The sequence below is a fragment of the Schistocerca nitens genome, chromosome 1 (genome assembly GCF_023898315.1).
Source record: "Schistocerca nitens isolate TAMUIC-IGC-003100 chromosome 1, iqSchNite1.1, whole genome shotgun sequence".
Taxonomy (NCBI): domain Eukaryota; kingdom Metazoa; phylum Arthropoda; class Insecta; order Orthoptera; family Acrididae; genus Schistocerca; species Schistocerca nitens.
Genome location: NC_064614.1, coordinates 334,471,185 through 334,492,068, shown reverse-complemented (window position 1 = coordinate 334,492,068; position 20,884 = coordinate 334,471,185).

Sequence of the window (20,884 nt, the reverse complement as noted above, 5' to 3'; positions counted from 1 at the left end):
TAATATTGTGGAAGTAGGCTATTTAGGTTTTCTTATTGGTAACACCACGTAGCGCTCTGTATGAAAATCACTGGCTGTGCTGTGTGCAATCTGTGGCTAGTTTGCATTGTTGTCTGCCATTGTAGTGTTGGGCTGCTGGATGTTAACAGCGCGTAGCGTTGCGCAGTTGGAGGTGAGCCGCCAGCAGTGGTGGATGTGGGGAGAGAGATGGCGGAGTTTTGAAATTTGTAATACTGGATATGATGAACTGCTATGTATATTATGATTTTTCAACACTATTAAGGTAAATACATTGTTTGTTCTCTATCAAAATCTTTCTTTTGCTAACTATGCCTATCAGTAGTTAGTGCCTTCAGTAGTTTGAATCTTTTATTTAGCTGGCAGTAGTGGCGCTCGCTGTATTGCAGTAGTTCGAGTAACCAAGATTTTTGTGAGGTAAGTGATTTCTGAAAGGTATAGGTTAATGTTAGTCAGGGCCATTCTTTTGTAGGGATTATTGAAAGTCAGATTGCGTTGCGCTAAAAATATTGTGTGTCAGTTTAAGCCCAGTCACGTATATAATTTTTCAAAAGGGAACGTTAGCCGACGATACCTCACTGGAATCTTCTGATTTTTTCTTGTAGTTTGTGTAATTAGTGTAGCTTTTGTTTATTGCTAGCCCGTAATTGTAGAGAAAATCTCCTTTGTAGTTGCAGTCTTTCATTGTTGTAAAGTAAAGCAGTTGTGGCATGCATGTAGATTTGCACCAAGTATTTCGAAGCTGCAATTAACTAGATATTATTTTCAGTGCAATGTTAATGTGTTCTCTTATTTTTGCTCTTCAAATTGTGTTTTTCTGTGTTGTCGTGTGAAATATTGTGACAATAATGGCGTGTGAAAAACGTAATACTAGGCTCCAAAGTAAACTGAGAAATGACAGTGAAGACGAAAGCAGTGTGTTAGCGCCCTCGAGTAATGAATTCACTAATGTTCAACATAGTAATTTGGTAATTGTGCATAGGGAAATGGAGCGGGCGGCAAACAATGGCGTAGGCAGTGAAACAATTAGTGAACAGTGAAGCATTATCGATCGATCGGTCGGCAATAGCTCGCCTCAGGAATCCGAAATGACAGGACACAATTTTGCAAATACTGTAGGTTCAGGTTTTGCGTGCTCACCGTTTTCTCAAATAAGTCAAGACACATTTTCTGCTTGTCAAAATGTGAATGTTGCCGGTGCAAATGCACAGCCGAAAAGCGTAGAGGAACAGATTCCAGACACTAATGCATTGTTATTACAGCTAATGCAACAAATGGAACAAAATCAGAGACAAACACAGCAAAAGCTTCAAAAGTTAGACACAATGGAACAACACCAGAGAAAAACACTGCAAAAGCTTCAAAAGTTAGACACAATGGAACAACACCAGAGACAAACACAGCAACAGTTAGACGCAATGTAACAAAATCTTCACACCACGCTTGATCAAACACGTGAAGATTTAACTACTGAGTTACATAAAATCGACTCGAAATGTCAAAAAGTCTGTAACGACGTAAAAACGCAAATTTGTGAGCATTTTCAACCTATTTTTTCGCGGCATGAAAATGCATTACAGAATCACGAAGCAACCATAAAAGAAATGCAAACCATTGTTCATGAAAATCATGAGACCTTGTGGGCTAAAAATGACTCAGTTGCATCTACCGATTCGGTTACGCAACTTGCAAAAACTCAAGAAAACTTAAAGGACACAGTAGATTCTATTTCAACACAAATGGACACTCTGAAACTTGGTTCATAAAAACACACTGAGGAAATGTGTTCACTATCGGAGAGAGTAGCCGAACTTTCGGATCTGTTCACTAACTTATCTACGAAGGTAGATGATAATCTGAATGACACAAAACCGGTAGTCTTTAATGACACAGAAGAGTGCGAAAAAATTAGGAAATTCAAACAAAATCAGAATCAAATTAATACGCAACACCAAAGAGAAATCCGGGAAGTACAAGATCAGCTGACTCAGGTAATACAAGAGTTACGTATTTCGGAGGCCACTCGCGCTCCAATACGGGAAGAGGGACTTAGAAATACGGAACAACCACAAAATAATAACACAGGACACTTCGGAAATTATGAAAGAAATTGGCAAGGCACACCGAAGGAACCGCCAAAACGACGTAACAATGACCGACATGCGACTCGCCGACTTGATGATTTTGACTATAAGCTGTTCATTACTACACGTAAATTCAAAACATTTAAGAATTCTGGCAACGACATACATCCACAAGCGTGGCTTCATCAATTCTCTCATTGTTTTCCTCCCAACTGGTCATTAGAGCACAGATTAGAATTTATGTGTGGCTACTTAGAGAATGAACCAGCTGTAAGAATGCGATCGGTCATTTACGGTAGTCACAGTGAAGGAGAATTTTATCATGCCTTCCTCTCAGCATACTGGTCTCAAGCTACACAAGACCGAGTAAAACATAGCATCATGATGATGAAACACTTTGAACAAACTGAATTTTCCAGTCTTGTCAAATATTTTGAAGAAATGTTGCATAAAAATCAATATCTTTCAAACCCATACAGCCCTTCAGAACTCATCCGCATTTGCTTAATGAAATTGCCTGAACATTTAAGAAATATTATTTTGGCAGGACATTGCAAAGACGACATTGAAGCTCTTCAGGGACTCTTACAAGAATTAGAAATTGACACAGACAGTCGCGGGATGCGAAAACAGGAAAACAATCACTACTGCTCATATCCTTCACAATTCCGTGACGACAGGAACAATAACTGGACGCAACAAGTCTATTCTTACAACGCAAATCGTGACCAAAGCAGACACCACCCATATGACAACCACTGGCAGAGTAATAATACTTACAGAGAAAGATCGCATTTCCGTAGTAATGAATATGACAGAGATTACCATAGAAACAGACAATATGGGAACAGAAACAATTATTATCAAGGGAGACAGAATAACTTGAGACGCAACAGTTCAGCACTACCCACAAAACGACAGACCTGAATTCCATCAGAACTGGCAGGATTCAAACAGAGTATGGCACTCTCGACAAGGTGAATTTGTAGAAGTTAGGTCTCCTAATCCCAATAAAGACGCGCGCCAAGAAAGAGACAGACAATGACTCGCACTGCAGGCAGCCACGTGCGCCGGCTGGCTCAGAGAAAAATAACATAGACGCTAACCTTGAGAAAAATTCCAGTATTCTTTACCGACGTATACCGCATGACAATTGCATTCAAATCAAACTGTGAGTACTATGAAGAGTAAAGGATTGCACCACATTTCACATGTAAAACCGTTTATTGAAAGATAATCTGCTTTTTAGCTTAGTCTTTGCCATAAAATTTTTCACTTCACATTTCTAGTATGCTTTGTCAGACTTAAGAAACTGTTAACATGCAACAATGTTTGAAGTTAAATATCCAGTCAAGAACAAAGAGAACTTATTTAAACAGAAAATTACGAATGCGTTGTTACAGTGAACAGACGTCACAGTGTTATTGTGTGTGTACATTCTTGCTTGTTAGTTGCACGATTAAGGAATGACTACAAGGCTTACATACTTAGAACATATACTGGTACTGCTAATGAGATTTTAATGCAACATTTTGGTTTACTTGAAAATACATTCTCGATTTAAAGTACTTTCTGTGAGATACCAGATGACGCAGTGGTTAGTTTATGTGACAGCTACACGATTTTATCATGACACTACTAATGAGTGACAATTTACAATGTTGCTTTTGCGGTGTTTCTGTTTTATGTCTGCACAGTTTTATGTATTATTCTGGAAAGTAAAACATGTTTTATTAGTAACTTTTGTGGTATAGCTACAATGAGACAGCCTTTTTCGTTGCACAACAATACGTTACATTATAGTACTTTCTTGATGATGGTAAGGTACGTAATAATTATGGTATCTATACGCAAAGCATTTCACTTTCGATTATGATGAGGTAAGTACATTGACTTTAGCATAACATTGCTTACAGAGGACGATAACTACGACACTTCTACAGAATTATCTTACAGCATGACGCACATTTAGCGCTACAGGACACGCATTTCAGTGATTAATTTTGTACTTAAAACATTTATTTTTAAAGATTTTTGAATTACAAAGAAAGATTTCTGTGATACATTTCATTCTATTGCTGTAATCTGTAACAGCTGAGGGTATAATTACATTTACCCTCAGGGGGGTACACACATACTTTGTGTACCATGTGTTTGGCAAGCACAAGGAGCCCTAGCTAATATGGTATTTGCTTATACAACTTTACACATCGGTACCATATTTCTCTAACACATAAATTACACAGCTATTTGATCATTTAACTGAGAGATAAACATGTTTTTTACTACATCAGTGACACATGTTTACGCAATTACACAGCTGGATAATTTCATACTTACGAAATTGTACTTTGTCTGTACTTTGTGAACTGTTCGTATTTTTTCAGAACCATTGTGATACTATGAGAGCTCTGAATAATATATTTGGTATGGGATGATGAATTTAAAGTACTTTGGAGGTAGATGACACTGTTGAAATGAGCAGAGGTTTTTTATTTAGGTTTTGACATTATTGGAGAAAGCTACGACGTTTTTGAGATTTGACTGAGGTGCTATGATGTTATTTTTACGACGCCAATGTGTATCATGCTCTTGCGGTATGTTTATGATCAATAAGCTGATGCTATATGAGTTATTTCATCATGCCACGTATCTATTATGATGAAATATTGAATAAGTGTCGACCAATAAGGTAAGGAATAATGAGTAGTGGTTAGGGACTCCCGTTTGTGAAAAAGGTTGTTGGAAACCAAGAATCGTACTTTAAGAGTTATGAAATGTATGTAAATGCGTGAATGTATTACAATGCCGACGAAAATTTTTTGGACACTGTTATATCAATACGATTTTGTTTCTACACATTTGTAACGCAAATTCTTGACCTGTGAAATAGTTTTATATGAGACTGTCACTGTAGCGGAAACTACTGTCGTAAATATTTCTGTAAGAAAGTTAAGTGACCACCTGCACGTAATGCGTCGTGGGCACCCAGCTGTGTCAGACGCCTGGAGATAAAGCCATTAGTGTGTGCCGATTCAGACGCACAGGTAGAAAAAAAAAGGGGAGGCCATTATCCTCGCTATTGACATTCCTTTGTAGAAAGCATCGCAAATATGACACACTCAAACTTGAAAATATATGATTATACTGTGGAGCTCTTAATTTATGATATTTACTAAAATGCCTAATGAAACGATGAGAAACATTTCACGGCTATTGTCTTGCTAGTTGAGAGAAATGCCATATGGCTTGCTTTATGTATTTATTTACTCATTTTGTTTAATATCTAGTTTCTATCTGCACTGCAGCATTGGCTAAAATAAAATTTAATAGATGTACTAATATAAATATTTTATGTCTACAGATCCAGTAAATAATCACTTTATGATGTACTTAAAAAAAAACGAAGGAGCACAAAAACATTTCACAGGAATTGCATACAGAATTTTCTTTTCAAGTACTTGGTAATTTCTTTTGTAGAAAAAGTTGTGGTGCACCACTTTAATTACATAGACATTAAGATGTGAATATACATTTCCCTTGTCTGCATTGTTGTCTTTAGTGTAATATTTTTTCTGCTTGAGCTATGTCATGTTCAGATATAAGTTATAGCATTTGCTGCTGCTGTTTGCCAGGCATAGTGCTACTAAATTTCACTTTGTATTACTCGGTTAAGCTAGTTTTACTACTGATTTATTTTTCTTGTTTGCTGCTCAGTGCCTTATATTAGTCGTAATATTGCAATTGATTTGCCAATGTCCATTTTTTTATCATTGCTGTTTGTGTTAATTGTTTTGTGCTGCTGCATTGCCTCGTTCCTTAGTTTAGCAACTGAGATCAGTAGATTTAAGTTAGCTTAAGATGGGGTAGGCTATATAAGAGAATGAGTTGCGATGTATTGGAAGAAATTCATTGAGAAGTTATACGAAAAAAGTACAAAAAGCGGGTATAGATAGGACTTTTTGGAAATAATGAAGAACGAAGGGAGATCTCCAAGAAGTAAAGAAAGTTTTGTTTGCAAGATACTGCAGTAATACAAACCCTGTCCTTTCCCTTTGTATTATTCCGCTATGTGTTTGTGTACTCTTGTATATTTGTGTCCTTCCTGTCTTCATGTGTTTATCTGATGAGAGTTACATTGTAGAATTTTCTGATAATATGTTATTTACTTTGTAAATATGTTTAGACATTATTTATTCTGTTCTGTTTTAATGCTCATGTGTGAAGTTGATGTTTCAATAATTATTCTGATCTTTTATTTATTTACTTATGTCATAATTCCTGTAACACTGATGTATATGTATATTTCTATTCTTTTGTAAAGCCTGTATTACTACAAACTTATCTGTATTGTTATGTTCTTTAATAATGTATTTTGTACCTTTGTTATTGTATTCTTATGTTATAAAATTGTAATTGACACCAGTTCATCATATTATTAACTTGTAACTGCACACGTTTCTGTTGGTCATAGTATATGGACAATATGTGAGAAGTAGGGACCGTTAGTGTTTGCACGTGTGTTAATAATTCAGCAAGGGACTGGATGACAGCATTGCTGGTTCTAAGGACAATTCCAAAAACTTTGTGAGTGCACAAGTGGTGGTTATGGACTTCCTATATTATCCGCAAGACTCTTCAATGGTGATTGTGCACCTGCACAGTCACAACAGATGGCTGCTGGCCATTTCTACAAGGACTACAGTGGTTCTACACCTTTGCTGACTCACCAGTACCATTATTTCTACAAGGACTGCAGTGGGTCTGCACCTCTGGTGGCCCACCAATACCGTAATCTCTACCAGGACTACAGCGGGTCTGCTCTGTGATGACCTACCTACCAATACTCTTCAAAATTTCGACTGACTCTGCTGTGGGTTTGCTCTGTTGTGGCCCATTACCTGTCTGCATGCCAAGAGTCAGCACCGTCTTTCCGTTGGAAGGACAACACTACTTCTTCAAGACTGCATGGAAATCCACTACTTCGGTGTGCATTTTATTTTACTGCTCAGACTTTGAGAAAAACACTGCGATTTTACTGTGATGAATGATCAGGACTGTCTTTATGGACTGTGAGAAAATTTTAGTTTTTGACCAACATTGTATCAATAAGTGTGTGCATTTGATTTCTTTGTTATTGTGATTGTGAAAAATTTTTAACAAATATGTATTGGCCAGAATAACAGCATAATTGTTTTTGAGAGCTCATATCGACAAAGCAGATTGCGACCTCGATGTTGGATTAAGAAAAATTTTGGGTGCAGTGCCCAAAACAATTTGTAAAATTTTTTGTGGGGAGCATGGGGGCTATGTAAGTAGGCTATTTAGGTTTTCTTATGGGTAACGCCACGTAGCGCTCTGTATGAAAATCACTGGCTGTGCTGTGTGCAATCTGTGGCTAGTTTGCATTGTTGTCTGCCATTGTAGTGTTGGGCTGCTGGATGTTAACAGCGCGTAGCGTTGCGCAGTTGGAGGTGAGCCGCCAGCAGTGGTGGATGTGGGGAGAGAGATGGCGGAGTTTTGAAATTTGTAATACTGGATATGATGAACTGCTATGTATATTATGATTTTTCAACACTATTAAGGTAAATACATTGTTTGTTCTCTATCAAAATCTTTCTTTTGCTAACTATGCCTATCAGTAGTTAGTGCCTTCAGTAGTTTGAATCTTTTATTTAGCTGGCAGTAGTGGCGCTCGCTGTATTGCAGTAGTTCGAGTAACCAAGATTTTTGTGAGGTAAGTGATTTCTGAAAGGTATAGGTTAATGTTAGTCAGGACCATTCTTTTGAAGGGATTATTGAAAGTCAGATTGCGTTGCGCTAAAAATATTGTGTGTCAGTTTAAGCCCAGTCACGTATATAATTTTTCAAAAGGGGACGTTTCAATTGTTTATCACAAATATGTTGAGTGCTCGAGCTATGGAGACTGTGTGTGATTATAGATATCGGTATTAATTTATAAAGTTTTGCTTATTGAGCATAATCAGTGTGCAGTTAGGGACGAAAGTACATGCTTCACAAATGAGACGTTGACACCACGAGAATTTTGTTTTAAAACAGATTTTGATGGTCAGCCAGGTCAGTGCTGAACCGTGATTCACCGCTGAACACAATGCGACGTCTTTCGTCAGCCGCCTACATTTCCTGGTCACTCTACCACCCAGATGCAGCCGTTTTTGCTGTCGAGTTAACGCAGCTTACGCATGGGACAGTAATTCCCTAATCCGGATTTTTCAGTCCAATTGGGCAGGGGGAGTCCATTAGTTGTTCCCAGATTACAAGCACAGGTATGAATGGGTTACTACAGGTATGTGTTCGGTGCACAATACCGCGATCCTGCCTTGTGGTAGTCACACGTGGTCGACCGGAACGTAGACGACCGGAATCCTATACCAGAACTCAGTTCCCATGCAGTCCACCATCGGGCCACTGTCACATTTAAATGCCCCACGAATCTAGATACTGAAATATCCAACCAGCTAGCCAAATAGAGGTCGACAATTAAGCACTTTTAAAACCCTGTCAGGTGCTAATAACGCTGTCTCTCACGAGTACGTAGCATCTCCGTGTCCCTAAAATATTCGATTTATATCATGCTGGAAGGATCACTTGCATATCTAGTTACTATTGCCATTTCTTTTTTACATGGCTTGATGATGGACGGCTTTTACATACAGATACATTTACACAATCTGATGATGCCCCAACAGGGTGAAAGCGTCACTGATGTTAAATAATTTCGCAACCAAGATTGTTTTTATTCTGGGATGACACAAGGTCTCGTCCAAGGGATAGTGACAGCGACCGATGTCACTCATATAGATTTTGGTGCAGTTTTAATGCACGTTTCGGCCACGTTTTCATGCATGCATTTAGACAGGCGGCCGTCACAATGGCCATTTGTTAAGAGCTAAAATTTCGAGGTCTTTATGCCCATAAGAACCTGTATTTTCATTTCTTACATTTAGTTCCTTAACTTAACGTCCTCGTTTTGTTATTCTCTAGATAATTTTGATGGTGACGGTCTGGGAAACTCACTGGAACAACATCCCACATCCTCTCAACCTGCGAAGTTTCATTTCGTTCTCTTCTTGTTTCAGCATGTTGTATCAAATGATTCAAATGGCTCTGAGCACTATGGGACTTAACATCTGTGGTCATCAGTGCCCTAGAACTTAGAACTACTTAAACCTAACTAACCTAAGGACATCACCCACATCCATGCCTGAGGCAGGATTCGAATCTGCGACCGTAGCAGTCGCGCGGTTCCGGACTGAGCGCCTAGAACCGCATGTTCTATCACTTTGTGGTTATGTTTACCTTGTGTAACTTGGTCTTACAGTTACACGAATGATAAATTATAAGTGTCTGAACAACTAAAACACATCATACGGTCAGGATACAGCACTATTGATAACTTTACATTTATGCACTGATCAGCCGGAACGTTATGACCACCGACCTAATATAGATGTAACGTAGTCCAAGCGATAGCTGTTAGCTGTGTCACCTGACGAGAAGTCACTGTTAGTCAGAGACACGCACGGTACATGTAGTATTGGTGAGCGTGCTCTCCTTGTGTAGAACTCTTCTTTGATCGAGGGCAGATTGTGATCGCCAGGAGGCACGGCACAAACATACAGGAAACTGCACGACTTCTCGGGTGTTCTAAGAGTGCTGTGGTGAGTGTCTTCAACATGTGGTGAAACGAAGGCGAAACCACGTCCAGACGTCGTAGGGTAGGGCGGCCACCCCTCATTACAGATGACAGACGTCGCAGGCTGGGCAGTCTGGTAAAACAGGACTGAGGGCGAACTGTGGATGAACTAACATCAGATTTTAATGCTGGGCGGAGTAATAGTGGTTTCTGAACACATAGTGCACCTAACACTCCTAACGGTGGATTTCTGCAGCCGACGACCCATACCTGTGCCAATTTTAACAACACGACATCGGCAACTACGATTGAAATGGTCACGTGACCATGGACACTGGACATTGGCGCACTGGCAGAGCGTTGTATGATGTGATGAATCCCGATACCTTCATCATCATGGCGATGGAAGGGTGCGAATTTGTCGCTTTCCAGGCCGCAGCTCCTTGATACCTGTACGGCGGGACGGATACAAGCTAGCGGCTGCTCGGTTATCCTATGGGAAACATTGACATGGGCTTCAGTGGGTCCAGTGGATCTCTTGCAAGTCACCAGGACGGCCACGCAGTATCGCACACTGGTTACAAACACTTCTCCTTGACGATCGGGTTTCCAGACGGCAATGACATTTCTCAGCAAGTTAATGTGCCATGTCACAAGGCTAGGAGCGTTATGGAGTGGTTCGAGGAACACAGTTGCGAGTTCCAATTGAATTGCTGGCCCCCTATGTCACCAGATCTGAACTCGACCAAGCACATCTGGGATGTGATTGAATGTGGCGTCTGAGCTGATCGCCACGTTTCCGGGAACTTAAGCGAATTAGGTGACGTGTGTAGGCAGACGTTGTGCCAGCTCCCTCCACCGACCTACCAAGGCCTCATTGCTTCCACGCCACGAAGTGTTGCCGCTGTTACCCGTGTGAAAGGTCGACATACGGCGTATTAAGTTGGTGATCATAATGTTTTGGCTGATCACTGGACGTCTTACTTCGTCCGCTTTGTTTCTAAACTTTTGTATGAAAAACAAGTAAAATCTCAAATAAATCATTCCGAAACACTTTAATGAAAATAATTATATTAATATTGCTTTTATATCAATGAAAATATTTTTGGGTAACAAAGGCTAGGCTTGATCTTGAATCACTCCGATTACTCTCCTGAACTTCGACTATAAAATTGTTGATAGAGCTGTAAACACCCATCTCTCCAACTTGCTCGACAAAGTCATTGCCGTTCAGCAACGTTTTGTGCCTGTTAAGGCATGATTTAACTTCTTTTACAGAATGTTTAGATGTCGTTTCGTTGGCTGCACGCACAAATATCTCGGCGACCCTGCTTTTTCTCCAGTTCCACAATGTACTTGACCGTGACTGTCACAATTTTCTATTGAATGTGATAACCTCTTTCACTTTTATTCATGACGCATGCCAGGTCCTAGCCATGCTTTTCAATGGTAACCATGCCACAGTGTTTGTGAACGGTTACGGCCACGCCAGTGAAGTCCCTTAGCCACGAGACTTCGTTTTGTTCCTAGAAGCCTTGTTTCGGCGTACTGCCATGCAACTACATCATTGGAGCACATTGAGATAATGTTTCTTGGTCCGCCCCTTACTTCGATGACGTCATGGCTTTAGTACGAAATGCCGACGATATTTCCGCGCTCAAGGAAATCGTGGCTTCCTTTTGTCGCCTTGCTGGTACCCACATAAATGATCGCAAATACATATTCCTGTCGCTGTGGGACTTTAACCAAGTGGTAAATCCTTGGACAACGGTTGTCCACTTTAGAGATCATAGTATATCGCAGCCCGACCAAAACTGCGAGAGATTACGACTTGTCTTCAGAGAGTGATTCTTCAGCACGAACGCCGTTCCCTAACCTCCAAAAAAAAGTGCGGGTACTTCGCACCTATATTTTGAGTAAAGTGTAGTACTTTGCACAGATATTCCACTTCCCTTAATGATAGCCTGCAGACTCAAATAACTATCCGGTCGATTCTTGTAGACACAAATAACTATCCGGTCGATTCTTGTGGCGATGACACACATCTTTTGAGTTCAGTATGAAGTGGTGGTCAGGCCCCACACTCTCGGAGGAATATGTCTTCTGATGTTAAAGTGAAAGCGTCCATCTTGGTAGTACGACGCGATGTGTTAACATGCATACAGGTGCCGTATTCCATTATATCTCGTTTATTTCCTGCTCTCCAACCGGTCAGTCTGTCTCCTCCGGTTGATGTTGGTTTGATTAAACCTAAATTGCTACATGCAAACAAATATTTTACCATCATGTCCTGAGGTGCTGACGTACTTTCAAAGACGCATCTCACTACCGGAGACTTATTATCTCTTTGGAGAAAACCATCTTGCCTCTCTCTTGTTGAAATAGCTTCCTTGAATACATCCTGGGAAACTGCCTAGCCTCATCTTAGTGTACCTATATCATCGATGAAGACTGATTCGTCACTTTATAGGGTCATTCATCGTTTGACACCGATTGGCGATCGTCTTTTTCGCAAAGGTGTTCGCTCGACTCATTAACGAGACGAATGTCACCACACTGATACTTTACTTCACACGCCGGTCTACTGTGGAGGGTATAATTGGCTCTGGATACATCGAAATTTGGCTTTCCTTTCCCGAGGGTCTGAATTCGCTTTTCCGAATGAATTTACTACTCGTCCCCACATATCCTTTTTTCGTAAGATGGAAACGAATACGGTCGTCTGGCTCATGGGTCACTATGTTCACTATGTGGCTGAAGGAAGGAAAGACTCTTGTACCCTTGTTTTGCTCCAGTGTCTGCACATCGCGCATTGGAAGTGGCTGCGGTTCCCACTTAACCGAGCGCTTTTTGCAGATATGCTTTTTATGGTTTCTGGTCGACAGGGTGTTGGTTAAGTTCCCCTGTGGTCTTTGTTTCGTCCCAGTTTCTGGTGCACAGCTATGTGAAACCTTTTTTTGTTCACTTTTTTTCCATAAGCTCATAATAAATAAATAAATAATAAAAATATATAAATAAAATTATAAAATAGACAATAGATTGTAAGTTTCCTTGTTACTCGGAATCCTTGCCTATTGTTTTGTTACTATTAATAATTTGTTTTCTCAATTTGCAGCTCATATTACGTGATGAAGTCAATCTGATAAAAAATGGTCGGTACAGCACTTGCAAAGATTCTGAGTTCGAGTCTCAAACCGGCAAACAGTTTAAATTTGCCACGAAGTTTCAAACCAGCGTACACTCCACAGCCACAAAGTGAAAATTGCATTCTGAATGTCTCCTAAAAGATGTCAACGATAAAAATATGTATCATTTATTACCAACAATCGATCTCTTGCAAAGGGACATGGTAAGTGCTTGTTGGCATAGGTTAAGTGTGAAGCAACAAGGTGCTCCTTCCGTAATTAAACTAATCAGTTGATACTATTCATTAACGAAAAAAGAATATCGGAAGCATTGTGAAGTATACTTATAATCTGTACGTACACTACAATGCTAGGACAGACTGAGTGAAATAAGTGAAACATTCGTTGAGGAAACCATGTTTTATATTACGGCTTTACTATTTGCCTCGTACATGAATCTGCTACTGCTTTTACACTTGTATGCTAATCAGTGTTGCATAGGCTCTGTTGTATATAGGATCTCAGATACAAAAATGACAATGAAATCACATGAAATTCAGCAAGAGCCAGAAAGCGTATCTCTGCACTTCCCAGTCGCGTATATAATGAACCGACTGAGGCTTCTAGTGACTCTACACTCCAATTAAAATTACCTGTAACGGACAGATTACAGTGGAGGGGTGGAGGGAGCGCGGGGGATGGCATTTTCGCAGCCGACGTCGCTTCTGAAGGCGCTGCACGTATCTACAAAACGAGCATGTGGAGCTCGAGAAAGAACAGCGATTGGATGGCGGTTGGCTTCTACCACTCGATTCGATGATACGTCAGTCACAAAGTAATTTTAATCGGAGTTAAAGCAAGAGAGAGATGACATTACACTAGCTCAAAATAGGCTAGTAAGGATAATTGTGTGGGGGGTGACTGTTGGCATAACAGTACGTACATTAATTAAATGAACGTGTAAAATTAATAGGGAATGGTTTGAAACCACCTACAGTAGAAATGCGAAGAGAACTCACCAGCACGTCCCCAACATAAAGCAAAGTCGATCGATTTGTGGCTATCAATGGATCAGGTTACTTAAATTTGGTCATTATGTCAGTGAACTGTCAAAAAGATTTGACTGCCGCCATTATTCAAAATACCAGCGTCGTGAAACGCAACAACAAGAAAAAAATTTAGAACCGCAAAAGTTTCCAGCAGATCTCTTCCAATATGGACCTTATCTCAACATCGACCCATACCGAAAGTCTTCGAAGTAAATCATGTAGTTGCAAGATGACTACTGCGCTTAAGTGCTTGGAGTAATGCATGGTAACCATTGTGCTGTCTTACAATCTAATTATTCACAACCGGTTGCGATTATTGATCATCTTGCGATTATTGATCATTTAATCAGAAAAGATGTCATAACTAATTTGCAAACGTAAGTAAGAGATACTTCGCACCATAATACCGGCTTACACAAGCAGAAAACAATGAAAAATGTAACCATGTAACAGCAGTAAGTGCACAGCACCATTGCTCAGTCTGCACAGAATTTCTCCAAGTATGCTGTTGTCAATCGCCTGAAGATTATTTTTGTTTTATGCTTAGGTGGTCCTAAACCTCTACGTTATCTGCATGAGAATTGCTGACGGAAACCAGTATGAACGTAGAACAGGTGAAATTAAAGTATTCAGTCCTTTCAGGTCAAACGTATTGAGTGTGGAATATGAAGGGACGAATTTTAACAACTCTATAACGTAAATATGAGGTAACTCTTACAGAAAACGGGAAAGGCTAATGACTCGGGCAATGAGAAGCAGTTAAGCAGAAACGGTGTTATCTCTTAATGTGGTAACACTGCGGAGACAACCGAGCATGATTACTCATCTTTAAGTGAAACAGATGCAGCCAATACAACAAATATTTTGGTGCTCTCCTGTTCGGAAAATTTACAGCACACGTCGACTAACAAGCTGGCTGACATTTTCGGTGCTACTAATTAACCAAACGATTTTTTACATTCGTTAACGGCTTCTGGGCTTTTATCACACAAAAAACTTATAATTTCATACTCTAATAATTTACCTGTTATATCTTTGGCCACTGAAACTGTCTAACAGCAGCAGTACGTAAAACTGCGACTTCTCCTCATTAATGATGTTCTGCGTGGCACATCTGAGCAACAGAATTGTGCTCCCCCAGAAGTTATTTTAAATGTAAATTCAAGGCTATTGCCACCAACTGAAAATCGTCCTGAATAAGGAGTTCCTTATTCCTGGACGATTTTACAGCTTTTCGTTCCTACTACAAACTGGTTCCAAACTTTCTGCACAGACATGTATGTGTGTGTGCATGTATGTATGTGTGTGTGTGTGTGTTTGTAAGTTGTTTGAGAGAGAGTTGGTTTATAATCGTTCTCAACGTTTTGTGAACGTGGCTATGGTGTGCAACAATTCTAATGGTTGCAGTGGTGAGGAAACAGGTAAAAGAATGAGCGAACCTGGATTATCAGTCTGACAGAGTATGAGAACATTTTACAGGCCTGAAAACACAAGAGTCACCCTCGATTTGCCAGTGGCATTGACAAAGATGGCGGAGGAGGGGACAGACCACAAGAAAAGGAATGAATATTCAACGAAGGGATAAAAGCCTGCTTGTCGGAGCATAGAATTTCAGCTAAGTTTGTAGGTAGGAGGAAAGTTAGAAAATCTGAAAAAACAAATGCAGAGTCTCAGTTTAGATATAGTGGTGGTCAGCGATGTGAAATGGAAAGAGGACAAGGATTTCCGGTCAGAAAAATATGGGGTAACACCTACAACAGCACAAAATTCTGTAACGGGAATAGGATTTGTTACGATAGGGAGGTGGAGCAGAGAATATCGACAGTTCAGTAGTAGGTTTGTTCTTATCAGATTCGACAGCAAACCAAGACCGACAACAATAGTTCAGGTATAAATGCTGACAAGAAGAAGATGAAGAGATGGGGAAAGTATACCTGGATATTGAATGGATAATTCAGTGTATAATGAGAGGTGAAAATCTAATAATCAGTTGGTACCGGAAGACTATTGTAAGGGATTGAATAAAGGAAAAGCTTACGGGAAAATATGGACTTTGCTGTAAGAGCGACAGGGTTTGAGGGCTAATACCCTGTTCTAGAATCTCAAGAAGAGAGTTTATGCTTAGGAAAGATGCGGATACCAGGTAGATTCCGATTGGATTACATCAGTTTTCTTTCGGTGGAGATTATGCTGGATTGTAAGTTGTACCCAGGGGAAGATATAGACAGACTAATGTTAAGAGAATCATCGGGAAAAATCTATGTAGAAGTAAGTGGGATACTGAAGTACTGAGAACTAATGAGGTGCGTTTTGAGCTCGCCGAGGATGTGGACGCTGCCATACGGATTGACAGATTAGGCAGTACTTTAGAAGAGCAGCGGACAACAACAGATGGAAAGACAGTCATAGATACAGTGAAGGTACCAGCGAAAAAAAATCGTGGATAACAAAATAAATACGTCAGTTGATCGATGAAAGAAGGAAGTACAAAACTGTTCAGCGAAAGACAGGAATACATCAATACAGATCGCTTACGATCTATATAAACAGTACAGAGCAGCCAACGCGAAATGGTACAAGAAAAATTTGAAGAAATCAAAGAAGTAAGATCGTCAGAACGACTGGTTCAAGAAACTGAAATGTCAAGACAACCTTCAAAAAAATTAAAAGCACTACGAGAGCAGTGGGTAATCTATTTTTAATCGCAGATAAGATGTCGGATCGGTCGAAAGAATAAAATGAAGTGCCCTATGACGGGGAGGATTAGTCTGACGAAGCGACAGAAGAAGAAATTGTAGTGGATGTGGAAGACACAGGGGGTCCAGTACAGGAATCCAAAGTTGATAGAGCTGTGGTAGATCTAAGAGCAAATATGTCAGAAGGGAGACAAATCAATCCGCCAGAATTTCTAAAATCATTGGCTGAAGTGGTAAAAAACCACTATTCAGGTTTTTTGAAGGACAACATATACGTCGGCTTATATGATGCCTTTTAAAAAATTCTGTATGACTGTGAACCCCGAGCCCGCATCTCGTGGTCGTGCAGTAGCGTTCTCGCTTCCCACGCCCGGGTTCCCGTGTTCGATTCCCGGCGGGGTCAGGGATTTTCTCTGCCTCGTGATGGCTGGGTGTTGTGTGCTGTCCTTAGGTTAGTTAGGTTTAAGTAGTTCTAAGTTCTAGGGGACTTATGACCACAGCAGTTGAGTCCCATAGTGCTCAGAGCCATTTGAACCATTTTTGTGAACCCCGACCATGGGAAGTTAATGAACTATTCAGGTTGTTGTGTAGAATCTATGGGGCAGTGGAAGTACCACCAGACTTTCGGAAAAACGTCATCCACACAGTTCCGAAGATAGCGAGAGTAGATAAATGCGAGAACAATAGGTCAGTCAGCTTAAGAGCTCTTGCACCGAAGAATAATATGCAAAGGAATGGAAAAGAAAGTTGTGAACATTTTATATGTCGATACGTTTCACTCTAAGGAAGTTAAAGGCACCACAGATGAGGTATTGACGTTGCGCTTGGTAATGGAAGCAAGACAACAAAAAGCAAGACAATCTCATAAGTTTTGTCGACTTAAAAACAGCGCTCGATAATGCAGATTAGTGCAAGATGGTTTAAATTCCGAGAAAAATAGGAATACGCCACAGGTGAAGACTGTTAACGTGTATCATGTGCAAGAACCAAGAGGGAACAATAAGACTAGGCCACCAAAAACGAGGTGTTCGGATTAAGACAGGGATGTATGTTCTCGTTGCTACTGCTCAATGTATTCAGCGAAGAAGGTATGAGGGACATACTGTTTCAACAGTATGATTAAGTTTCAGGGAGAAAGGACGTCAATGATAAGGCTGATGGCATTCCTAACTTCAGTGAAACTGAAGAACTACAGGATCTGTTGGACGGGATGAATGATCTGGTGAGTACAGCATGTCGATGGAGAGTGAAAGTTATAGTATCCAACCCCATACACAGAAAAGGAAGCAATCGAATGTAAAGCATTTATTGTTGCAAAAGTGGCCCAACCTCATTTATCAGGCAGTCGATGTTAAAATCAAGAACGGCGACGTAGAACAGCAAAGAGCATTCTACAATTCAGGTCATGTGTAGATAGCATTTTTATCCTTAAACAGATCATGGGGATGAGATTTCGTCTTTGTAGATGTCGAGACAGCACAGGACACGATGCCACTGAAGATATTGTTCGAGGTGCTCTGATCACTAGATTTGCCAAAAATGTACGTAAGAAGTATCATAAACCTCTGAAATTCGGCAGGACGTGTCATTAAGGCGGGCGGAAAATTCTAGAGGGTTCTTCATAACAGTTAAAGGACTCAAACAAGCGTGCTATCTGTTTCCCACACTCTTTAACTTGCATGTGGAGAAGAAACTGTATATATATGGTGTAGAACGTGCATGGGCATTGTGAATGAAGTAAGGAACCAATGTACGTAAACACAGTGCCATGCAGATGGTTAGGTTGTTAAAACATACACCTCACATGTTTAGGAATTTTCTGAAGGAATATAAAAACTGGGGCTTGAAAATTAATTTATAAAAGATGCAATACCACGTTGATAAGTGGGTTAACATAAAATTAAAGCGTACCATGAGATTAAGTATCTGGGTACTATCCCGTCACGTGATGGAAAATGTGACAGAGATATCCAACAACAGATCAAGTAGGGGAAGGAGTTATCAAAAAATTAAAACCTGTGCTTCGGTCTTCAAAATGAGTTTAAAGGTTACAATAAGATTATAGAAATCCATCATGAAACCAATAAGAAGCTACGGGAGAAAATGTTGGAAACTCACAGAAAAAAGAGAGTATTAGAAACGGATCACCTGAAAAGAACACGTACGATATCCCGATTTTACCTTCTAAGAAACGATGATATAAGAGAAACGACTCAGACACATTACAGTATTACGGATACAACTGAAGAAAGACAGCTTGGTTAAGACATGTGAAAAGAATGGAAGAAGAGAAGTGGCCAAAGGAAGGTGGTCCGAAGGAACAAGAAGAGGAAGATTACGAAACAGGTGGCTGAGGGGTATCCAAGAAGCGATGCAGTGAAGAGGAGTAGAAGAGGATGAAGAAGAATGGCGAGATTGAGACGTCTGGTGACAGGTGCGAGACGCGGCGACAGCTGGAGGATACCCGCGACAAGAGGACGCTATGGTTTTGCTACAGAATGACTTTTGCTGCTACGAGTCACGAATGTCTTTTATTTCCTTCTTTCATTATACATTTCTGAAACTGTTTCCTACTATCAAGTGCATTCCTCATTTTGTTGTTGTGGTCCTCAGTCCTGAGACTGGTTTGATGCAGCTCTCCATTCTACTCAATCCTATGCAAGCTGCTTCATCACCCAGTACGTACTGCATCGTACATCCTTCTGAATCTGCTTAGTGTATTCATCTCTTGGTCTCCCTCTACGATTTTTACCCTCCACGCTTCCCTCCGATACTAAATTGGTGATCACTTGATGCCTCAGAAGATGTCCTACAAACCGATCCCTTCTTCTAGTCAAGTTGTGCCACAAACTCCTCTTCTCCCCAATCCTACTCAATACCTCCTCATTAGTTATGTGATCTACCCATCTAATCTTCAACATTCTTCTGTAGCACCACATTTCGAAAGCTTCTATTCTCTTCTTGTCCGAACTATTTATCGTCCATGTTTCACTTCCATACATGGCTACACTCCATACAAATACTTTCAGAAACGACTTCCTGACACTTAAATCTATACTCGATGTTAATAAATTTCTCTTCTTCAGAAATGATTTCCTTGCCATTGCCAGTCTACATTTTATATCCTCTCTACTTTGACCATCATCAGCAATTTTGCTTCCCAAATAGCAAAACTCCTTTACTACTTTAAACGTCTCATTTCCTAAGGTGTAATTCCCTCAGCATCACCCGACTTAATTCCACTACATTTCATTATCCTCGTTTTTCTTTTGTTGATGGACATCTTATACCCTCCTTTCAAGACACTGTCCATTCCGTTCAACTGCTCTTCCAAGTCCTTTGCTGTCTCTGACAGAATTACAATGTCATCGGCAAACCTCAAAGTTTTTATATCTTCTCCATGGATTTTAATATCTACTCCGAATTTTTCTTTTGTTTCCTTTACTGCTTGCTCAATATACAGATTGAGTAACATCGGGGAGAGGGTAAAACCCTGTCTCACTCCCTTCCCAACTTATGCTTCCCTTTCTTGTCACTCGACCCTTATAACTGCCATCTGGTTTCTGTACAAATTGTAAATAGCCTTTCGGTCCCTGTATTTTATCCCTGCCACCTTCAGAATTTGAAAGAGAGTATTCCAGTCGACATTGTCAAAAGCTTTCTCTAAGTCTACAAATGCTAGAAACGTAGGTTTGCCTTTTCTTAATCTACCTTCTAAAATAAGTTGTAGAGTCAGCATTGCCTCGCGTGTTCCCATATTTCTACGGAATCCAAACTGATCTTCCCCGTGGTCAACTTCTACCAGTTTTCCCATTCGTCTGTAAAGAATTCGCGTTATTATTTTGCAGCTGTGACTTATTAAACTGATAGTTCGGTAATTTTCACATCTGTCAACGCCTGCTTTCTTTGGGATTGGAATTATTATATTCTTCTTGAAGTCTGAGAGTATTTCGCCTGTCTCATACATTTTGCTCACCAGATGGTAGAGTTCTGTCAGGACTGGCCCTCCCAAGGCTGTCAGTAGTTCTAATGGAATGTTGTCTAATCCCGGGGCCTTGTTTCGACTTAGGTCTTTCAGTGCTCTATCAAACTCTTCACGCAGTATTATATCTCCCATTTCATCTTCATCTACATTCTCTTCCATTTATATAACATTGTCCTCAAGTACATCGCCCTTGTATAGACCCTCTATATACTCCTTCCACCTTTCTGCTTTCCCTTCTTTGCTTAAAACTGGGTTTCCATCTGAGCTCTT